At 43.1% G+C, this 8845-nt stretch overlaps 1 pseudogene; it reads right to left on the bottom strand.

The window, feature by feature from the left end:
* Positions 1–7617: 7617 nt before the first annotated feature.
* LOC118888395 lies at positions 7618–8343 on the bottom strand (annotated as a pseudogene).
* Between the last annotated feature and the right edge of the window lie 502 nt (positions 8344–8845).

An 8845-nucleotide genomic window follows, 5' to 3' on the forward strand; every position in this document is an offset into this window, starting at 1 on the left:
ACACTACGCTTGAATTCTACCCATCACACAAAGGCCTTGTGTGCCTTGAAAAATGTTCAAGGCAAAGATTTCTGTTGACTGTAAAACCTGTTTAGAGAGTGCCTTTTCCATATATGTGTGGGCCCCCACCTCCACCCACATTCCCCAAGTGCTCACACTTGTGAAAAAATGAAAAAAATGTTTTTCCTGTGGGGCTGTAAAAGAAATTAAACGAAAAAACCTTCTAGCCTTAAACTACTCAAAAGTCTAAGATGGAAAACTCACAAGTCAAATGCCTGGAGACACTTCAGGGAAAAAAAACCCCTAAGGTCACACTCAGCTTAGCTGGCCCTTCCTTCAGGAAATCTTTCAGGGCCCCTACCCCTGTTTGCCCTCATTCCCCTATGGGTTAATTAATCATTCATCCATCCTTTCATTCAATAAGTATTTACTGAGAACTCTATATGCCAGGTACGGATCAAGGTGCTGGGCAAACAGACAAGAGAGACAAAAACAGACAAAATTCCCTGACTTCGTGGAGCTGATGCTCTAGCTGGGAGATACTGACAATATACAAGATGAAGAATTGTATTCCATAGTGCATTTGAAGGTGGTAAGTGCTAAGGATAAAAATCAAGCATGGGAAAGGCCAGCAGGTGCCAAGTGGTAGAGGTGATGCTGTAATTTTGGACGTGAAGGAGGAGAGGTGGGGTGCCACGTGGATGAGAGAAGTGCGTCCCAGGCACGGGGCAACAACATGTGCAAAGGCCCTGAGGAGAGGCATGCTCGGTGTGTATGAGGAACACAAGGAGGCCTGTGGGCCTGGAGTGGAGTGAGTGAGGTGGAGCTACAGGGAATGAGATCGCAGAGGGGTTCCCCCCATTGCACCATGGGAATGCTCCTCTTGCAGTGCAACCGTAAGGGTCGTTATTGTCACTCTTGTTAGTTGGGTTCCCTGGGACACAGGCTTTGGGGTGGAGCCTAGTGCGCTCTCAGGATCGATATTTGGGCAAGGGAAGGGCAGGAAGCAGCACTGGGAAGAGAGAACAAGGACTCAGCCAACCTGATGGGGAACTTTGGAGCTGGGATGACCCTTTAGCATCACCCTGCGTTGTGGAGAGGGGGCTGGGCCATTATTCCCCTCCCCCGTACATCCACCAGTCACTGGATGGGGCTGCCCTTCAGAGGGGATGTGACCTGGGGCCAGGCTGCTCTCATCAGGGGTGGGCCATTCCCGCAGAAGCTGACACTCAGGGAAACTGACACTCGAGAATCCACACGCCCAGCAGCTGCGGAAATAAGTGCTTCAGCCCTGAAGGGAGGTTTGGGGGGGGCACCACAGCATCCACTGCATTGTCCAGTGCCGAGGGCTCGTGTTAAGCCAGGCACTCTGCTAAGCACTTTGTAATGGTCTCATTTAGTCGTCACACAAAACCTGTGAGTTAAGTATTACAATTAATTTCACTTTATAGAAGAGACCCAGAGATTGAGTAGCCTGTCCAAGGTCCACGCTACTAGGCAGCTAAATGGGGGTTCCAGCGCAGATGTATCTGACTCTAAAGAGTGAGCTCCTAACCGCTGGATTCACCTCCCTTGTTCCGAACGCCTTGCCTCTGTTGATACAGCCCAAGGGCAAGGCCACCACTTCACTACGCTGACTCATATTGGACAGTTGAGTACTCCTCCAATCTTCCTGGCCCACCTCTCTGTCCTGCCCTGGTGCTGTGGAATTTATGGGCCCTGATACGGGGTCCCTAGTCCTTCCTGCCCAGATGCTCTCCTAAGAGTCAGCCTCTACTCCAGCATACAGGGGTCCCTTGGAAATTTGCCCAGCCATAGACCTCTGATGAGAGGGTTTATGACATTGAGGATACCAGGGTTGAACAGAGACCTTGGCCAACTGTCTTGGCCTTAGAGACCTTGGCCAACTGTCTTCATAGGGAGCAATGTTGAGGTCTGGGAGCTGCCTGAGGCTGACAGCCAGGAGTTGCAGGATGGAATCAGACTGAGTTGTATCCCTCAAACATCATACGTTGAAGTCTTAACACCTAGTACCTCAAAATGTGACTGTATTTGGAGATAAGGTCTTGAAAGAAGCAATTAAGGTAAAATGAGGCCGTTAGAGTGGGCTTTCATCAAATCTGACTGGTGTCTTTTTTTTTTTTTTTTTTTTAATAATTTCCTCCTCCTTTTAGCTACTTTTTTTATTTTTATTTATTTATTTATTTTTGGTTGTGCTGGGTCTTCGGTTCGTGCGAGGGCTTTCTCTAGTTGCGGCAAGTGGGGGCCACTCTTCATCGCGGTGCGCGGGCCTTTCACTATCGCGGCCCCTCCCGTTGCGGGGCACAGGCTCCAGACGCGCAGGCTCAGTAGTTGTGGCTCACGGGCCCAGCCGCTCCGTGGCATGTGGGATCTTCCCAGACCAGGGCTCGAACCCGTGTCCCCTGCATTAGCAGGCAGATTCTCAACCACTGCGCCACCAGGGAAGCCCTGACTGGTGTCTTTTTAAGAAGAGGAGATTAGGACATAGATGTGTGCAAAGGGAAAATCATGTGACCTTGGTGTTGAACCTAGGTCTAGCCCAACAGACCTAGACACCAGGCCTGTGCTCCTCCCTCAGCCCCAGTCACTGTGGCTTGGCACCACTCTGGAACTTAGCTTGGTGTAGGGCCAAGAGCACTAGTCTTGGAGTCAGAAAATCTGAGGACTTTCTCTTCATCTGTCTATCTGTGTGAACTTGAATAAGTCACTTAACCTCCCTGAGCTTCTATGTCCCCATCTGGGAATTGGAAGGAATGAAGGAACACTTCCTTCCTAAGGGCCCATTCGACGTGCTGGCAGTTTCAAGGGCCTGGTGGGAATGTTGGAGGACCCAAGGACAGACAGCTTTTTGTCATCATAATCCCAAACACTTGACCAGAGCATTACGTTACATGAAAAGAGCCTGGCCTGTAATGGATGGTACCACATGCCTAATCCGCTTCCAAGGAAAAGAGAAAAGCACACATGGGTGGTCCATCAGGGCCTGGATTACTGCCCTGGGCAACTGGCAGCTGTTCGAAGGCCACACCCTGCAGGTGGGAGGGTGGAGAAGAAGGGGGAGAGGTGAGCAAGCTCTCTCCACCTCTGAGCCTCTGAAGGGGAAGGGCACAGCTATGTAGTACCGACCCTGGGGCTCAATAGGAGTGGGGATCATTAACCCCTTGGAACAACATGGAATGAGCAGGTATGCCATGTAATAATCATGATACTAATAATAACATTAGCAGTTATTACGGGGGAGGTAATCCATCACTCAAACCCATGATTTCTTTCCTTTAAATTTGCGGAACCAAAATATTTCTCTTGTCAGTTCACCCTGAAGTTGGAAGTTCATAGTGGGAGTGAGGAGAGACAGTAACTCACTCTACCTAAATCCTCAAGTGATTGGTGTGGTTCATCCCTCCGTGGAAGAGAGCTATACGGTGATGGGAGCCTGCTGGTCAGGGGATTTCTGTCTCACTCTCAGAGCGCTTGGAAAATCAAGTTAGTCAGTACAGATTTCTCAGGAACCAAGGGGGTTGGTTGATCTTGAAGTAACTTTTATACAGGATTTTTTAATCATAAAATAACTTTTATAAAGGATTTTTTTTTTCTGGCTGTGCCATGCGGTATACGGGATCTTAGTTCCCAGACCAGGGATCGAACCCGTGCCCCCTGCATTGGGAGTGCAGAGTCTTAACCACTGGACCACCAGGGAAGTCCCAAAGATTTTTTTTTTAATTTTGTGGGGTTTTTTAAAATTTATTTTTATTTTTGCCCACACCGTGTGGCATGCAGGATCTTAGTTCCTCGACCAGGGACTGAACCCGTGCATTGGGAGTGTGGAGTCTTAACCACTGGACCACCAGGGAATTCCCTTGGAGGCAAATCTTGATAAATTGTCCCAGTTGCATAGCAGAGTTCTGAAACTTTACCTTGCTAGGAGTCAGAACCCTGGGTCCTCTTCCTCACAGCTACAGCAGAATTCGCATTAACACAGTTTTACTAACCGTAGTGAATACATGCTTGTTTGTTGGGCCAACAGCACCTCCTCTTCAATCTACCACCTGTTAGATGCATAGCCTCTCTGTGCTTCAGTTTCTCCATCTTTAAAGTGAGGCTAGTAACAATACCTCCCTCATAGCGTTTCCATGAGAAATAATACATTATTCAAATAATACAACACACTCACTTAATATATTAAGTGCTTGGAAGAGTGCTTGAAGCATACTAAGCATTCAATAGGCATTACTACTATTATGAGTATCACGATTGTTATGTAGTATCCCTATCTATTCTACTTGGTTCAGAGTGGTGAATGGTCCCCAAGCTACTTCAGCCTTAGGAGTGATATTGCATGACTCAGTCCTGGTCAGTAAGAGTACTCTATCTCAGGCAAAGGTGAAGTCAAAGTAAAAGAGAGCTGGGATCACAATCTTGTTCTCAGAGAAGGTTGAATCAAGAAACAAAGGAAGGGATATGATCCACAATGATCTAATAGTCCAGAAAAACTGTGAACCAAATAATAGAGTATCAAAGTTCATGCAGAGGGCTTCCCTGGTGGTGCAGTGGTTAAGAATCCACTTAACGCCAATGCAGGGGACACGCGTTCGATCCCTGGTCCGGAAAGATCCCACATGCCGCGGAGCCACTAAGCCCGTGCGCCACAACTACTGAGCCTGCGCTCTAGAGCCCGCGAGGCATAACTACTGAGCCCGCATGCCACAACTACTGAAGCCTACACACCTAGAGCCCCTGCTCCACAACAAGAGAAGCCACCGCAATGAGAAGCCTGCACACCGCAACGAAGAGTAGCCCCCGCTCGCTGCATCTAGAGAAAGCCCGTGCACAGCAACGAAGACCCAACGCAGCCAAAATAAATAAAATAAATAAATAAATAAATAAATTTATTAAAAAAACAGTTCATGCAGAAAAAAGTACAGAAAGTGCAAGGAGAAATAGAAACACATTTGTAGTAAGGAAATCTATCTCTCTCAGCACATAGGAGAGCAAGTGGACAAAAGATAAGCAAATATATAGAAGACCTAAAGAATATGATAAAGTCTATCTACATGTATCATCTTTTATTAGGTTATGCTGTGGTATAACAGCAACTTCCAAGGTTCAGTGGTTTGCAACAGCAAATGTTTATTTCATGATCACATCACATGTTGGTTGGTGTCGCCTTTGGCTCTCATCCATCGGTTTTCTTTATTCTGAGATCCAAACTGAAAGAGGAGCCCCTCTCCAGGATATATCAGCATTGTGGCAGAGGGAAAAGAGCAATGGCACAGCCAGTGATGGCTCAAAGCTTCTGCTCCTTGTGGCTCAGATCACTTCTATTCATATTCTCCTGGCCAAAGTAAGTCACATGGCCAAGCCTGATGTCATTGAGATGAGGAGTTATACTCAATCCACAGGATGGCAATGCAAGTCATGTGGCAGCGGGCAGGAATTGTGTAGTCTTTTTACATGGATGGCAGCAAATGGTTGGGAACAATAATACAATCACAGTATCTTATTGATATATATCATATTCTGTACTATGTAATGCAGCTTGTAAGTACCACTGCACATTCACAAAAATTGAACATATGTTGGCCCACAAATAAAATGTCAATATATTCTAAAATGTAGAAATAAAATTTTGCCTTCAGAAACAGCAGACTCGGTTGTTTCAATTCAATTCTCCAGCTGAGAACAACTAGAAAAGCTAGAAAAGTATTAAGATAATCAGTGAGCTAAAGGCAGGGAGAATTTACAGGGCCAAGATCTGAAAAAGAAGGCAAGCCCAGAGAGCTGAGCCTGGCATTTGGCTCTGATTTTTCCCTGGAGGGGAAAGTGTCAATTCTGAAAGCCATAGCTGAGAGGGTGAGAAGTTGTGCAGATTCAGGACCCACTAAAGAGGAGCCTTGGTGACACCTTCTCAACCCCCAGGTTTTGAGTTGGGATCCTGAAGGGCTACATCCTAAGAGTAAGGGCTAACCAAAACTAGATTAATCCTAAAAAGGACAGAATTTCAGTTTAAAATCATCTCAGTCCTGAAATGGATTAAGCTAATCTGTTCCTAGCCTAGTTGTCTGCCAGAAACAAAACTATAGTGGAATATATCATTAACCAGAGCTTCACAATATCATGGTATCTTAAATTTTCTTAATAAACAATATTTTTCACTTAGTAAAAAATAGTGATAAAAGAAGACAAGGTATGATCCATATACTTAAAGGAAAAAATGAAGAATTGAAACAGATCCTTTAGTCCTAGTTAGCTGAGTTCTTTTTTTAAATCATGAATGGATATTGGATTTCGTCAAATGCTTTCTCTACATTAATTTATATGATTGTATGATTTCTGTTCTTTAACTTGTTAATATGGTGGATTACACTAGTTGATTTTGAATGTTGAATCAGCCTTGCATACCTGGAATAAATCCTGCTTGGTTATGGTGTATAATTTTTTCATACATTGTTGGATTTGATTTGCTAATATTCTGTTGAGGATTTTTGCATTAATGTTCATGAGAGATATTGATCTGTAATTTTCCTTTCTTGTAATGCCTTTGTCTGGTTTTGGTATTGGTGTAATGCTGGCCTCATTGAATGAGTTAGGCAGTGTTTGCTCTGCTTCTAGTTTCTGGAAGGGACTGTAGAGTATTGGCATAGTTTCTTCCTTAAATGTTTGGTACAATTCACCGGTTTTACCATCTGGGCCTCATGTTTTCTGTTTTGGAAGATTTACAATATTGATTCAATTTTAAAATATAGACCTCTTCATATTATCTATTTCTCCTTGTGTGAGTTTGGTAGTTTGTATCTTTTAAGGAATTGATCCATTTCGTCTAAGTTATCAAATTTGTGAGCATAACATTGTTCATAGTATTCCTTTATTATCCTGTAGTCCATGGGATCAGTAGTGATGGCTCTTCTTTCATTTCTGATATTAGTAATTTTTTTCTTCTCTTTTTTTTTCTTGGTTTGACTGGTTAGAGTTTTATCACTTTTACTGATCTTTCAAAGAATCAGCTTTTGATTTCATTGATTTTCTATACTGTTTTTACTGTTTTCAGTTCCACTGATTTCTGCTCCAATTTTTATTATTTCTTTTATTCTACTTCCTTTATGCTTAAATTGCTCTTCTTTTTGTAGTTTCCTAAAGTGGAAGATTAGATTACTGATACTAGATCTTTCTTCTTTTTTAATATGTACATTTCATGCTGTAAATTTCCCTCTAAGCATTGCTTTTGTTGCATCCCACAGATTTTGATAAGTTGTATCATTTAGTTAGCAATATTTTTAGATTTATTTGAGCCTTCTTCTTTGACCCATGTGTTGTTTATAAGTAGGTTGTTTAATTAATTTGACGATTTTCTAGCTATCTTTCTGTTTTGATTTCTAATTTAATTCCATTGTGATATATGAATATGTTTTATATGATTTCTACTCTTTTAAAATTGTAAAGTGTATTTTATGACCCACAATGTGGTCTATATTGGTGACTGTTCCATGTGAGCTTGTGTATTCTGTGGTTGTTGAATGGATTATTTTATTATATTTTCATGCTGTATTAGATTTAAGTTTAAAAAACCTTTTCAAATTATGTTACCTGCTATAGATCATTTTACCTACTCCTCTGTCTGGCAGCCAGTCTCTGGTCTCTTCAGCAATAGTGAGGTAGATACCTTTTCCTCAGGGAAGAGAAATCCATGGTTTGTTGCCTTTGCCAGTAATGAAAATGTTGGAGATCTAGGTGGCAAAGCTGTTGCCTTTGGCATCTTTCATATGAACCGTATCAAAACAGCCAGGATGTCTCTCTGTTGGTGATCATACCTACTCTTTTCAGGTTGGCACCTCTGGTCACCACCGTACATAGTATCCAAATCAATTTGAGTGGTGTCATTCACCTTGCTGAGGGGATTAGGGTAGCAGATAATTTGAGCATCACTGGTCACCGGAGAAGGGATCCCTTTTGTGCCCACAAAGATCTTTCTCCCTTTGCACAATTTGTATGTGGCCTCTTTGGGCATAATATGATGAACAGCAAAGCAACACTTGGTGTAATAGATTGGTCTTGTCAATGCTGATGACATCCATAAAACCAGCAGGGTAGGTTATATCAGTTCAGTCCTTACCATCAGTCTTAATGAGCTGCTGCATGCAGATCTTCTTAACCTCCTACTGGAGCATACTTAAGTCTGTTACTTAGGAAAACGATGAGGGGGAAACATTCTCTCAGGTTGTGGGGATTGGTAGATGGACAAGGAGCAAACACGTTGGACAGTTTATCCAGTGTCCAATGTTTTGGAGTTGCTACACCCTTCAGATCCTTCTTGGAACTATGAGCCATGGCTGCGCTAGGTACTGAAAGAGCTGCATGGAGTATTCTATAAATGTCAATTACATTAAGTCGATTGATAGTGCTGTTCAGGTCATCTATATCCCTACCGATTTTCTGCCTGTGTGATGTATCAATTACTGACAGAGGGTTGTTGATGTCTCCAACTATAATTGTGGATTTCTGTATTTGTTTTTTCAGTTCTAGCAATTTTGGCCTTGTGAAATAAAAGTGTCCCTATCTGCAGATGGCATGATTGCCTATGCAGAAAATCCCAGGGAATCTATGTAAAAAACTCTTAGAACTAATGAGTTCAGCAATGTTGCAGGATACAAGATCAACACACAAAAATCAATTGTATTTCTGTATACTAGCAATGAACATGTAGAAACGGATAATAAAAATTATAATACCATTTAAAGTTGGACAAGATATACTTAGGTGCCCTCAAGGAGCTTGCAGTGTAGCTATGTACTGATCTGTGCTGTGGCCCAACACAAAAAGAGGAGCCTGG

This window comes from Balaenoptera musculus, chromosome X (assembly GCF_009873245.2).
Source record: "Balaenoptera musculus isolate JJ_BM4_2016_0621 chromosome X, mBalMus1.pri.v3, whole genome shotgun sequence".
NCBI classification, from domain to species: Eukaryota; Metazoa; Chordata; class Mammalia; order Artiodactyla; family Balaenopteridae; genus Balaenoptera; species Balaenoptera musculus.